General features: G+C 39.4%; 1 protein-coding gene across 3 annotated transcripts in view; it reads left to right on the top strand.

Annotated features, from left to right (window-relative positions):
* The first annotated feature begins 1,825 nt into the window (after positions 1–1,825).
* The window catches only part of RNF111 (ring finger protein 111), a 153,317-nt gene continuing 140,879 nt past the window's right edge, over positions 1,826–14,263 (top strand). The window contains exon 1 of one of the 3 annotated variants that reach the window (XM_006831597.1): positions 1,826–2,201. The gene's annotated coding sequence lies outside the window, so the exon portion shown is untranslated. Of the gene's footprint in view, positions 2,202–2,277; positions 2,535–14,263 lie in introns of those variants that run through there. The other 2 variants (XM_006831596.1, XM_006831595.1) reach the window with 2 other exon arrangements.

Raw genomic sequence — 14,263 nt, 5'->3', positions numbered from 1 at the left:
TAAAAAAATATATATAGTATTCTCTCTGAACACTGCAGAGAACATGAATCAATAAAATTCATGATAATGGAAAATACTGGTGGCAAAGTTAACATCTATTGAACTTTTAATTGTTAATATTAGAAACGTGAGTCCTGGTGTGGCGCTCTGGGTTAATGTGCCAGACTGCAAACCTGTTTGAACAGCAAGATTGGCGGTTCAAGCTCACCAGTTGCTCCTCGGAAACCCTATATAGGATCGCTATGGGTCACAATTGACTCAGTGGCAAGCACTTAACTACAACAACAACATTAGAAACAGGAGTCTCTGGCTAGCACAAATGGTCAAGTGCTTGACTACGAGCCAGAAGGTTGGCTGTTTGGACCCACCCAGAGGCACCTTAGAAGACAGGCTTGGTGATCTACTTCCTTGAAAACCCTAGGGATCAGTTCTTCTCTGACAACATGAGATTGCCGTGATTCAGTCACTCAAGGGCAACCAACAATTGTTAAAACCCCAAACTCACTGACATGGAGTTTTACAGGACAGAAGGGAAGTAGTTTCTGAGTTTGTAAATCAGTACTAGAGCAATCTTTCTCCCATGGAGAATTTGGTGGAGTTGAACTGTGACGTTTAGCTTAGCACTCTAATGCTTAACCCACTACACCTTAATAAGGATGTTGTTGTTGTTGTTAAGTGCCAGTGGAATAGGTTCCTACTCATAGCAATCCTCTATAGGATTTTCAAGGAGCAGCTGATGGGTTTGAACTGCCAACCTTGTAGTCCTGTCCTTACAGCACCACACCAGGCCTGTTGTGTGGTATTGTTCTTGTGGTTTAGCGCCGTCATGTTGGTTCTGACGCATAGCAAATAGGTTTCCAAGGAGCAGCTGGTGAGTTTGAACCTCCAACCTTGTGGTTCAAACCGACCTTGCGATCCAGAGCTTTATTCCACAGCGCCAAACCAGTACTCCTGTGTGGTATTACTAGGATTTTAAAGTCTGTGTGATTGACTCTAAATCTCCGAGAAAAATAAAGGAGCATTTGCTACACATTGAGTTTTATAAAATAATTAAGAAGGCTTATGTGATTGTGGCACTGTAGAATAAGCAGTGGACTGCTAACGGCAAGGTTGGCGGTTCAAACCCTGGGAAACTTTATATTGTGTCGCTAGGAAACGGACCTGACTCCAAGGCATTTAACAACAACAACATGTGATTGTACAGCCAGGGTTCCCAGGATATTTATTACCACTTATTATCTGGCCAGGAGTCCTAGTGTGGCGCTGTGGGCTAATGCCTCAGACAGCAGTCATTTGAACTGCAAGGTCGGTGGTTCAAGCTCACCAGCTGCTCCTTGGAAACTCTGTACAGGGTCGTTATGGGTTGGAATAGACTCAATGGCACTTAACAACAACATTATTTGATCCCGTTAGCAAATTCATTTTAACAGTGAGTTACAGCGATCTTTGTTACTAGCACATATGATTTGGTTATCATTTGTTCTGAAAGACATCAAACCAGGATGTTTTCACTTAAGTGTATCGCAAGTACATACATAGCAATTTTGTGTCTAGTTGTAATTTTTAGTTACGAAAAATTAGCTAATATGTATTCAGAATTTTACTTGAATATTGAACGGATAAGCGTGAAAGAAAATAATGATCTTTGTAACACCGATTGGTAAATGCAACACTGAAAAAGTGAGGACAAAGGGGTGGGGCAAAAAAGAGGGGGCGTAACAGGGAGAAGGAAGAATCTGAGCAAGCGCAGAAATAAAACAAATGTTAATGGAGGCGTGAAAGCTACTGCGCTTTCTCACTTTCCGAACTGTCGTAAAGCATCTCAAGTGTCGTGCTCGCTCGGTAGGGGAAGGACTGGATCGGCGGTGGCGGCGGCGGCGGCGGCCGGAGAGCTGTAGCACTGGAGGTTCTCCGAGTGCGCAGCATAAAAACGTTCGCAGCTTCGGAGAAAGAGTTCCTCTGGGACCAAATTAGGCATTTTGAATCCAAGCCGGGTTGACTGGGCCGAGTCTAGGCGCTGCTTCTCGTACAGTGTTTGTGGCGGTGACAGACGCTGCTCTTGACTATAGGGGCCTATTAGGCCGAGATCTGAGGCGCAGATCTCTGGTTCTCGACGCATCCCCATTCCCACTTACATCTCTCGTCTTGCTTCCTGGGTCAGTGATTCCCGGACCCTGGGAAGAGGGTGGCTGATGATAAAGGTGAGGGGGCTAGGGGGGAGGGGATAGATTGGAGGCCGCGCGTGCGCGAAACGGGGGAGGGGCCGGCCAGAAGGGGAGAAAGAGGAAGGGCTGCGGCGGGGGAAGGCTGGGGTCGTCGACCGGCGGGTTGTTGCTGCTTCGGTAGTGATTTAGGGTCTGGATCTCTGCCGAAGATCTAATTGTGTTCGGGCAAAGCCTCTGCCTATAGACACACCCACACCTCGGAGTGCGGGAGTGTGGGTGAGGGGATTTCTTTACCGTTTTCGACTCTCCCTGAAGTCTTAGGATGGGGGCTGAGGCGTGGGAGTGCGATTTGACAATGGAGAGATGAAGGTAACTGGGTCGGGGGAGTTGGAGCGCGTTCAGTCAACCCTGACGGTTAGGGAGTTGCCTTATGTGATCAAGGAAACGAAGTCCGCGGAACACCAGAAATAACGCGTCAGATGTTGTAAGATTTTGTATAGAGTTGTTTGTGTTAGTCATTAAAAACGAAGCTTAGTATTTAAATTTTTGACCTTAGATAATTTACAAGAGTTAGTGGCAGTGCTGTTAGGGATATATCACTTCTGTAACTGCAGAATAAGGGATTTGCCACGATAGCTCTTAAATAGATGAACACCTTTGCAGATGTTTCTTAGCCAAGTGTAAGTTTTAATATAAAAAAAAAGCCAGGAAGTATAGGTATTCATTTAATTTGTTGGTGTTTGTAGTGTGGGGTGACTATTGTATTGTAATCTTTCCTGTTTCTTGATTTATGTGCAGTATGAATTTAGAACTCTCCTGAGTAGTAAGATGCCAGCTGACATAGGCTTCATTTTACAGAGTTCTTAGAGCTTTTGAATCTGCCTGAATTCAAACGTTATTTTATTTGGTATTTTATCTTTAGTATTCTTATTTAAAGAACCGATCGAACCATTAAGAACAGACTGAGAAGAAGAAAAGCATAGGTTCCATTTCTTTCTTTCATGTGTGTGTGTGTTGTGTGTCTGATTAGAAGTGTTAGAGTGTGATTTTGATATTACATAGAACGGACAGGTAAATTTATATATTTTTTAGTAAAAAATGTCATGTCAATATAAAGCTGAAATTTGGTTACGTTTATGAGACAAAACATGAGATGAGAAAGAAGACCTTTTACTTTGAAAAGAATCTTGGATTGGAGTTTTTTCAAAACCTTGAATTCTTATTTGTGTCTCCGTTGTTGCCATTTAACCTTGGACCAATGACTTTATCATTTTTCTCTTGCTCACTTTGCCACCTAACATTCCCTGTAATATTCTAAGAACTGGTGAGGTTGTTTATGAATTGGTCTGAGCAATACTGTAGGAAGAAGTTGGTAGAGTAGTCTGTTAATGTTCTTATATGTGTGAATTCTTTGTCTCATGTTACTTTTTTTCACCTTTTGTTTCGTATTTGTTGGCCATTTGTTAGTTCTTTCACTAGAAATAATGTTGATTCTTGACGAAAGGTGTAATAAAAAATTCATTTTGGTGGAAAATTCAATATAGTACGAAAGTGTAGTGGTTACGAATCGGGCTGTGAACCTTGGGGTCAGCGGTTCGAAACTACCAGCTGCTCCGTGGGAGAAAGATGAGGCTTTCTACTCCCGTAAAGATTTACACCCTCGGAAACCCTGTACAGGGTCGCTATAGGTCGGAACCGACTCGACGGCACTTAACAACAACAACAACCTTGAAATTTCTAGATTTGGTTAATTTCATTTTAGTATTAAATCTATCCATTTCTACAAATAATTGAGAAACAGCTATAGTGATGTTTAAAACAAGAGAACAGTAATTTACAAGCAGCAACGGGATTGTCAGCTGTGGTAGTGTAGTGATTACGAATCAGACTGAAAACCTCAAGGTCAGCAGTTCGAAACTACCAGCTGTTCCGCAGGAGAAAGATGAGGCTTTCTACTCCCTTAAAGATTTATAGCTTCGGAAACCATGTACAGGGTCCCTATGAGTCGGAACTGACTCCGTGGCACTTAACAACAACAATTTCTAAATAGAATTGTTTTCACTTTAAATTTTCAACGAATTGAATCAAGCCAATTATATTTTAGATGTTTTATTAATTTGTCAGAAAGGGGTTTCTGTATCATGCTCTATTGAAGGCATAATTAATTATATATATGACCTCAATTTAACTTTTTTTCTGTTGTGTGCTGGGACTTCAGAGGTAAAAAAGCCTTAAGAAACAACAGTAATTAAAATATGTTATAACTTGATTTTGGAGTCCTGGTGTGGCTCTGTAGGATAAGCTCTGGACTGCTAACTGCAAAGTCAGCAGTTGAAGCCTACCAGCCCCTGTTTGGAAGCCCTACACAGGGTTAACATGAGTGGAACTTACTCCAGTGCACGTAACATAACGATACTAACCTTCTGAGGGGTGCATTGTCTTATGAAAGAATATAGGGCTAGAGATAGAAAATAGAAACTTAAATTTAGCTGTGGTTGCTATTCATTAGGTCTGGTACCTTAATTCTGCCTGGGTTCAGGTAGCTTTCAACTGTTAAATGAAAAGTTTGGGATAGACATTTCTGGTTTCCTCTATAACCCAAATTTAATGATTTGTATTTTTTGTTAATGTTAGTATTCATTGTGTTATTCACCATGATCAGATTTCCATAAAGAAGTGCTATACAGAAAGTATAAATTTCTTTATATATCATATATGGAGTCCTGGTGCGGCATTGTAGGATAATGCACTGGACCACAAGGTTGGTTTCAACTGCAAGTTTGGCAGTTCAAACTCACCAGTCGCTTCTTGGAAACCCTATTCAGGTTGCTATGAGTCGGAACCAACTCGATGGCACTCCACAATAACAACATATAATACATTGTTGTTGTTGTTATGTGCCACGGAGTTGGTTCCAACTCTTAGCAACCCTGTACAGGGTTTCCAAGGCTATAAATCTTTACGGGAGCAGAAAACCTCATCTTTCTCCCGCAGAACAGCTGGTAGTTTCAAATTGCTGACTGTGAGGTTCACAGCCCGATTCGTAACCACTACGCTACATAGTTATTGTTAAGTGCTGTGGAGTCAGTTGTGACTCATAATCACTCTTTGTAAGTTTTCTGAGGAGTGACTGATAAATTTGAACCATTGAACTTGTGGTTGGACTCAATACCAGAAAAAAAAATGTTGTTGTTAGGTGCCTTTGGGTCATTTCCAACACATAGTGACCCTGTATAGGGTTTCCAAAGAGTGGCTGGTGAGTTTGAACTGCTTACCTTGCAATTCAAAACAACCTTACTGTCCAATGCTTATCCTACAGTGCTACATCAGTACTTTGTGCGTGTGCGTGTCTGTGTTAAAACTCATGATTTAGTAGACTTCATAAGGTACTAAAAATGAAACTTTTCATTACTTTTGGTGACATTCTTTAATACCACCTGAATAATTTGTTTTCCTTTCAGAAATCTGTAATCATGGTTTATTAGAAGTCCAGAATTGCATTGGCTCTCTTATTATACCTCGTTTTTTCTCTCTTGCATCCTACAGATTCTTGGTAACAGCCTGCTCAGGTTTCCACTTGTACTTGGTTTGTACCATTGCCTAAGGACTAAGGTACAAATGTTTTAAAACAAATACTTAAACCGAACCTAAATTTTAAATAGAGGTGTTTTGTTGTTATTATGTGCTGTGGAGTTGGTTCCGACTCATAGTGACCCTGTACAAGTTTTCCAAGGCTGTAAATCTTTACGGAAACAGAAAGCCTCATCTTTCTTCTGTGGAACAGCTGGTGGTTTTGAACTGCTGTCCCTGAGGTTCACAGCCTGATTCGTAACCACTACACTACCAGAGCTCCTTAAATAGAGGTGTATGTACTGCATTGCTTTTCTCAGTCGTTCGGTAAGTATTTATTGAATGCCTCATGTTGTAGGCACTGTTCTTTGTCCTTGGGATTCAGTAGTGAAGAAGGTACTCTGCCTTCACAGAGTGTGTATTGTACTGGGGAAAGACAAATAGTCTGAAACATAATAGTTTGAGATAGTATTACGTCCCATGAAGAAAATAAAACATGACAATGTAATAGACACTATATGGAAGTGGGGCTCTATCATAGGAGACTTCTTGTTTTAGAAGGCAGTATTTGATTTAATATCTCAGTGACTAGAACAAACTAGCCACAGAGTCATTCTGCAAGAAGAATGCTGTTGACAGGGAACAGCAAGTGCATTATATTGAATTTGATTCTGGAGAATCTGTAGTGTAAATTTATTTGGTTTGTCTGTTAGACTTTTTCTTAATTGCTGATAAACCCACTGCCATCAGTTGATTCTGACTCACAGCAATCCTATATGGATTTTCCACGGCTGTAAATCTTTATGGGAGCAGAAAGGCTTATTTTTCTCCTGAGGAGTAGCTGCTGGGTTTGAACTACTGACCTTGAGTTTAGCAGTCCAGTGCTTTTCCTATAGCACACTACAGCTCCTTGTAATTGCTGATAGTGTGAAAAGATTGAAACTATCTTACCTGTTGTAACCGAATGTAATGTGTTCGCTTAATTTAAATCCTAACTCAAAGAAACCAACTGTAAAAAGTCATTTTTAAGCAGTTGAGAGAACTATGTGGATGGGCATTATATAGTATCAAGGCATTAATAATTTTGTTTATAATGGCATTGTGTTTATGTAAGAAAATCTCGGAGATGGAGACTGAGAAATGAGGATAAATTGTATCTGTTGTATTTTAAAATTTAGTGCCCCCACCCTCCAAAACAAAGGGCGGAGATGTATGGCAACAATATTGATAATTGTACTTTGGAGTGATGGTTATAAAGATCTTAATAATATTCTATTTAAAAACATTTAATAATGTATAGAAGTGTCATTTTTAGATGTTTTCTCTCTTTTCCGTACTTTCTCCCAATTTTGATAAAATACAGTATTTTGTTTCTCTTGCTAAATGTTTAGTATTTATTAAAAAATGAGTGCCTACTATTTTTCAGGCACTGTGCCAATGCTGTAGTTAACAGCAAAGAGCAGAATATTACAGTCTACTTATGAGGAGTTCATAGTTTGTTGGAGGAAGGAGAGTCTCTCAGTGTATGGACCATGCTCACATGATACTTATATGTGTTCATTTTCTGTGTGTAATATTTTGTATCTTGAGAATATAGAGAAATAATTTAAATAGTTTAGATACTTGAGAAATAATTTCCTCTGCTAGGGAATTGAAAATTTAAGAAATTTAACTGGGACTGTGTGCCATTCTGAGTCGCTGTTGATCATTTCCCTTATTCATATGTGCTATAGGACATTAGAATAATCACTTGTTTTTACCATCTCTTGACATCCCAGTTTCCTTTATTTAAGCTGCTATTTTGAAATAATTTAAAATGTAAAAAAGTTAAAAAATTAGTCCAGAAAAACTCTTAAATATTATATTCAGATTCATCAATTTGAAACATTTCATTGCATTTGCTTTTTCATTTTGTCTTTACTGAATCATTTGACATTAAATGATATGCATTATGCCTCTAGATATTCACTGTATGTTGTATTTCTCGCATTATCACAGTGAAACAGAATACCAAGCCTGCTGCTGTTGTGTTGATTCGGACTCATGGCTGCCCCATTTGTTACAGAGTACAACTGCTTCAGAGGGGTTTCTTTGCTGTAATCTTTATGGAAGTAATCACTCTACACTTTTCTTTGGTGGCTCTGCTGTGTGGATTTGAATCACCAACCTGTAGGTCAGTTTCTGACTGCTTGCAGTACCCTTTATTATCATAGTACAAAAAGCCCAAATCCTTTACCATCAAGTTGATTCTGATTCTGGTGACCCCATAGGACAGAATAGAATTGTCCCATAAGTTTTTTTTTTGTTTTAATTTTTAAAAAATTATCCTGTTGAAAATATGCACAGAAAAACACACACCAATTCCACCATTCCTACATGTACAATGATTACATTATTTGAGTTGTGCAACCTTTCTCCCTTGCATACTGAGTTGTTCTTCCTGTTAATATAAACTCACTGCCCACTAAAGTTCCAGTATAATCTTTTATTTTTATTTTTTTATGTTGTATTGTGAGTTATGTGATAGTTTATATGGGAGAACAAAGGTTTTTAAAACTGCATGTCTGCACAGGAGCAGAATGCCACATCTTTCTCCTGCAGGGTAGCTTTTTGGGATTCATAGTAGAGTTACCAAATTCAGGTACTTGATTGCCTAATCAATAGCCCATATTCCATTTTTGTGAGCGTAGTAGTTATGAGTAGGGCTGATAACCTCAAGGTCAGCAGTTTGAATGAAACTACCAGCCATTCTGTGGGAGCAAAATGAGACTTTCTGCTCCCGTTAAGGATTACAGTCTCGGAAACCCTTATGGGGCCACTATGAGTTGGGACCGACTCCACAGCACACCCCTACCATCACTACCGTCTCAATAATAGCATTTGTCCCTTTATAGCATTTCCTGCACCGTTAGTATAGGCTCTGGAGTCCTGGTGTGATGCTGAAGAATAAGCACTAGACGGCAAGGTTAGTTTGAACCACAAGGTTGATGGTTCAAACTCACCAGCCGCTCCTCAGAAACCATATACAGGGTTGATATGAGTTGGAACCAACTCAGTGGCACTTAACAACAATGGTATAGGATAAAATCCAGGATTACAGATTGCAATTAGTTGTCACATCTCTTTAGTTTGTTTTACTCTGAAACAGTATCTAAGCAGCTAAGTATCCCCAGCCAGCGTTTTTATGTGCTTTCCAGGGATTTAGAGGCTTGATGCTAGTCTCTCTGCCATTCTTTGGTGATGTTCATTTTAATTTTCTGGCAGAGGTATGTCTAGTTTCTCTTCTGTATAGTTGTTATTTTTCGCTGTGTAACTAATAGGCAGTCCGTGGGAATAATTTTGAAATGTGCAAGTATTTTGCTCCTCATCAGACATTCCAGCTCCTCATCCAACTTTCCCCTCTGGGTTTAATTATTGATAAGGTCCCTGGAAAAGGACATAATGCTTGGGAAAGTGGAGGGTTAGCGAAAAGTGGGAAGACCCCCAGTGACATTGATTGGCACAGCAGGCATAGCAACAATGGTAAGGTTGGCACAGGACCTGGCAGTGTTTCATTCTGTTGTGCATAGGGTTGCTATGACTCAGAACCGATTCTGCAGCACCTAAAAACAACAGCAACAATCTGAATTGATTGCTGTCACTTTGCTCTGTTTGTTTTTAGTTTTTGTGGTGTTGCTAGTTTCTTTGTTAGACATAAATTTCTGCACTGAACTCTTACAAAATGATATTTTCTAACTACTCCAACCCTCCACCTTATCAGTAGGCATTCTGTTGTAAAGGAGATGCATCCATTTGTCTGTTAGCAATATGGACTCATGTACTTTTTGTTTTATTCAATAGATTATAATCCTTTATTTATTTTGATGCTCAAATCGTCCCTGTTTTGGCCAGTGGGAGCCTCATCCTGCTGGCTTTTATACCTCTCTGTCCCAAGCTCATCGTGTATCTTCCTTGTCTCAACTCTGGAATCAGCTGTTTGTCCAAGGAGCCATGGTTCCTTTTAGTGGAGAATTCAATTTGCTTTATGGGTACCTGATTATATATATGAAGCCCTGTTGTGGTGCTGCAGGATAATGTGCCGACTGTAAGGTCTGTTTGAACCTCAAGGTCGGTGGTTCAAACTCACCAGCGGCTTCTCGGGAACCTCATACAGGGTCATTATTGGTTGGAATTGACTTGATGGCACTTAACAACAACAAACATATATTTATAAACATAAATATATATGTCTTGGTAGGTGCTGTAGGATAAGCACTGGACCACAAGGTCGATTTGAACTATAAGCTGCTCCTTGGAAACCCTATGTAGGGTTGCTCTGAGTTGGAACTGACTCAGTGGTACTTAATAGTTATATTTAGGAGTAATCTCTTTCCATCATTTGGACATCCTCTGTGAAACAGACTAAATTTGCTTTTGATTATTGTATGTTGTCCAGTCGGTTCTGATTTGTAGCAACTCTTTATAGTGGCTGGTGGGTTTGAACTGCTGATCTTGCAGTTTAGTAGTCCAGTGCTTATCCTCTAGTGCCACAACAGGGCTTTAATTTATTTTTTTAAACTTATATTTGTGACTTGAGTGAAGAAGGTTTGCACAAGAGATCATCAGTTGGACATTTAACAAATCATATACTTTGTTTCATCTCAGTAATTGCAATCCCATTCTTGCAACAACAGTTACCCCACTTCACTTCCTCCCTGTGGTTTCTATTTACATTCCACCCACCTTCCTGTCCCTTCTCAACTTTGGCCTTAGGTAATGTTAAACTTTTGATTTTGAACTACTGAGTGTTCCATGGTTAGCATATCTTACTAGTGGTGGTGTCCTCCCTATATACCTACCTGTCTACTGCTTGGCTGAAAATTGGCTACAAGGGTGAGTTCCTTTCCAGACAGGAAGGGTGGTTTAGGGCCACAGTTTCAGATTCCCCCAGTCACTTTCTGACCAGTAAGCCTGGTCTTTTCTTTTCTTTTTATAATTTTGAGTTTTGTTTCACATTTTCTGCTGCTCTATCACCTTCTAATGTGATTTCTTTCAGAGCAGTTCATAGTGATAGCTGGGCACTGCCTAGTTTTTTTGGTCTCAGAGACATAGACACTGTTAATTACATGTTCTATTAGTCCATTGGGCTCATTAACTCCAAGCCTCTTCAGTTCTCATCACTCTTCTTTCGTCTGCTTGTGGAGAGACCAATAGTTGCACCTTAGATGGCCGCTCATTAGCTTTTAAGATACCAGGTGCTACTTACCAAAGTAGAATTTAGAACCTTGCCTTTGTGGACAATGATCACGATGTCTGGGACTTTAATTTCTATGCATATTTTATTTGTATATGAAGTAATCATGTAAGATTCCACAATTTGTTATATTTCCCTTAAAGCAACTATTTTATTCTTCTGTGCTCCCCACCCCACTCGCCCTCAAATAATGAATTGATGTTCAAATTGGGTCTTCATTGTGATTGTACAAAGTACAGTAAGAAAAATATCAGTAAGTGGTTCTTTTTCTTTTTAAATGGAGGATTTAATTACTTTGTTGTCTAAACACTTAAGGTTTACACATTTAACTGGTATAACTAAGTCAGAGACATTTTGATATGAAGGAAATATTGTTTCTTTTAAAGTAGCTTTTAAAATATTTAAAAACTGTATGATAAAATTCCATTTATAGGTGGAAACACAGTCATAATACCCTAGGCAGTCACTGTTGGTTTGTGGTATAATTTGCTTCCATTCTGTCATCTGTGCATATTTTGTTTTTCTGTTAAACTTCTTATTATAAGTATTTTTCTAGGTAATATTATGAATTATTTTTAAGTTTTGAATTAATATGTTCCTAATTTTTTGATGTGCCAGACTGCAAAGCCATTTGAATTGCAAGGTCGGTGGTTCAAGTTCACCATTTGCTCCTCAAAAACCCTATACAGGGGTTCTATGGGTTGGAATTGACTCCACGGCACTTAACATCAAACAATAATTTTTTGATGGAACACTGTTTTCACTTGAAATAATAGAAAACTATAGTTCTTTAAGCTTGAGTATGAGCAGATATTTTCTCAAAAGTAAATGAAGTGAGCTTATTAGCCTCAAAGATAACAACTATCAGAATTTTATTTCCAGTGGTAAAATTCAAGCTTTCAAGCAAATTAGAATTGTGGAAAACATAACTGCCAATGTGTACTTGATAACATCTCAAGAATTTTTTGATGAAATCTGTGGTATTGTTAATGAATATAATTTATTTGTTGTTTTTGAACCCTACACAGGACTGCTATGAGGTGGATCTGACTCAGTAGCACTTAACAACAATAGCTTATTCTAATAATATCAGTGTTTGGGAGATGGTTATTATTCAGTGAACCAATATTTTTTAAATGACCAATGCTTAATAGTACAAAGTCATACTTGGATGAAAAAATCCATTTGAAGTGCACAGCAGAGCAATGGATATTTTTTGGGAGAGTGGGGCTGTTTTACTGTGTTTTAGATGAAAATTTATGAAAATTTATGTAAACTTTCAACAGTTTACACACACATTTTTTCCAGGACGTTGGTTGTTATCCCTACAATGTGTTAGCACTTTCCCCATTTCTATCCTGCCTTCCTCCCTTCCATCCCTCCTGGTTCCCTTCCCTTCCTTGCCTTCCCATCTTTGCTTTAGGGCCAATACTGTGCCTGTTTGGTTTTGCACAGTTGATTGTTCAAAGGTGTGCACTCTTTGCTGGTATTATTGTTTATTTTTAGGTCGGTCTATTATTTGGCTGATAGGTGACCTCTGGAGTGACTTTAGTTCTTGGTTAAAAAGGTTGTCTTAGGGTGATAATATCAGTGTTCTTCTAGTCTCTTATCAGTTCAATAAGTCTGATCTTTTTTATGAATTTGAGTTTTGTTTTACATTTTCCTCCTATTCTAACAGGGACCTTTTATTGTATCCCTGTTCAGAGCAATTGGTAGTGGTAACCAGGCACTGTCTAGTTCTTCTGTTTTCAAGGTAGAGAGTGCTGTGGTGTGTGTGTGCCATTAGTCAGTCCTGTAGAGTAATGGCTTTCTTGAGTCTTTGGTTTCCTGTACTTTCCTTTGCTATAGACAGGAAGCAACATATAGTTGTATTGTAGAGATAGATGAATTTTTAATGAAATGGTTTGAAAAATTTCATTTTGTGGTTTCAGATTTCAAATTGCAACTAACCGTTATGAAAGTATACTTGTCAAGCTTTGGGGTAGAATTAGAAAGGAATAACATCTACATTTATCTTGTTGTTAAGTGTCCTCAAGTTGATTACGACCCATAGCGATCCTGTATAGGGTTTCCAAGGAGCAGCTGGTGAGCTTGAACCACCGACCTTGCAGTTCAAACGACTTTGCAGTCTGAAGCATTAGCCCACAGCACTACACCAGGACTCCACACTTACCTTAAAAGACTATTAAAAATATTCTTTCCCTTTTAATTATGGATTTGAGTGATGCTAGATTTTCTTATAATTAACCAGCACAACATATCACAGCTGATTGAATACAGAAAGTTATGAAAATCAAGCTTTTTTAAGCCGAAAAGAAATTATATTAACATGTAATAGATTTATTGTTGCTGTTAATAAGTTGATTTATTTTAATGGGTTTTATCAGTTTTACTTTCTAATGTGTTAACTATTGACATATATAATTAATTTAATAAAAGCTCTTTAGAGATCCTCAGATTTTAAGTATGTAAAGGGGTTTTGAGAGTGCTGGTATGGTGTTGTAAAAAAAGCACTGGATTGCTAACCACAAGGCCAGTGGTTCAAATGTGCCATCTGCTCCTCGGAAACCTTATACAGGGTCACTATGATTGGGACCAACTAGATGGCACTTAACAACAACCAAGTGTTTCTGAAGTCAAAGAGCTGGAGAAACACTGCTCCAGAGCACTGAACAGCTGTAACCATTATCTTTATTTTTTTTTCCCCACTCAGGCATATATAATAATTTACATCTCCTAAGGGCACATTCTGCAAGTCTGCTCCTGGCCACCAGTTCTTAGTCCTTCTCTTCTTAGTTGATGAATCTAGAGTCCTCAGCGCCCCCCTCCATGCCCCCATCTCTGCCTCCCATCTCTGGCACTGCTGCTTCTCTGGATAAGGTCCTGCACTCTGCTTGTGTGCTTCTCTCTTGATGGTCCTAGGGTCCTCTTTCTGGACTGTAAGATTAATCACTCCCCCCCTTTTTTTTTTCCATCAGCTTGGATCAGTTCAATCTTCTTTCCACTCCCCACCCCCCTTCTTCTTCTCCTGGTTGAGCTCTAATCATCCAGTCATCCAGTCCCGGTCACGTGGGTGTCATCTGCAAGTGTGGGTGTTCTTGCGCACAAGCCCTCTCTTCCCATCAGCCGGCAGCTCCATTCTCGACATGAGTCCTCTGTGGCCACGTCACTGACTCTGGGCCCAGGAGTCCTCAGGTCTCCTAGCACTGCTTGCCAACCAGGTCCACAGAAGCCCTCTGAATATTGTGAGGCTTAGCTCGCCGCTTCATTGCTGCCTTTACCCCATTTCTCCCCA

This window comes from Chrysochloris asiatica, unplaced genomic scaffold (assembly GCF_000296735.1).
Source record: "Chrysochloris asiatica unplaced genomic scaffold, ChrAsi1.0 scaffold00004, whole genome shotgun sequence".
In the NCBI taxonomy this organism is placed as follows: Eukaryota; Metazoa; Chordata; class Mammalia; order Afrosoricida; family Chrysochloridae; genus Chrysochloris; species Chrysochloris asiatica.
This window is presented reverse-complemented; position numbering and strand designations above follow the sequence as displayed.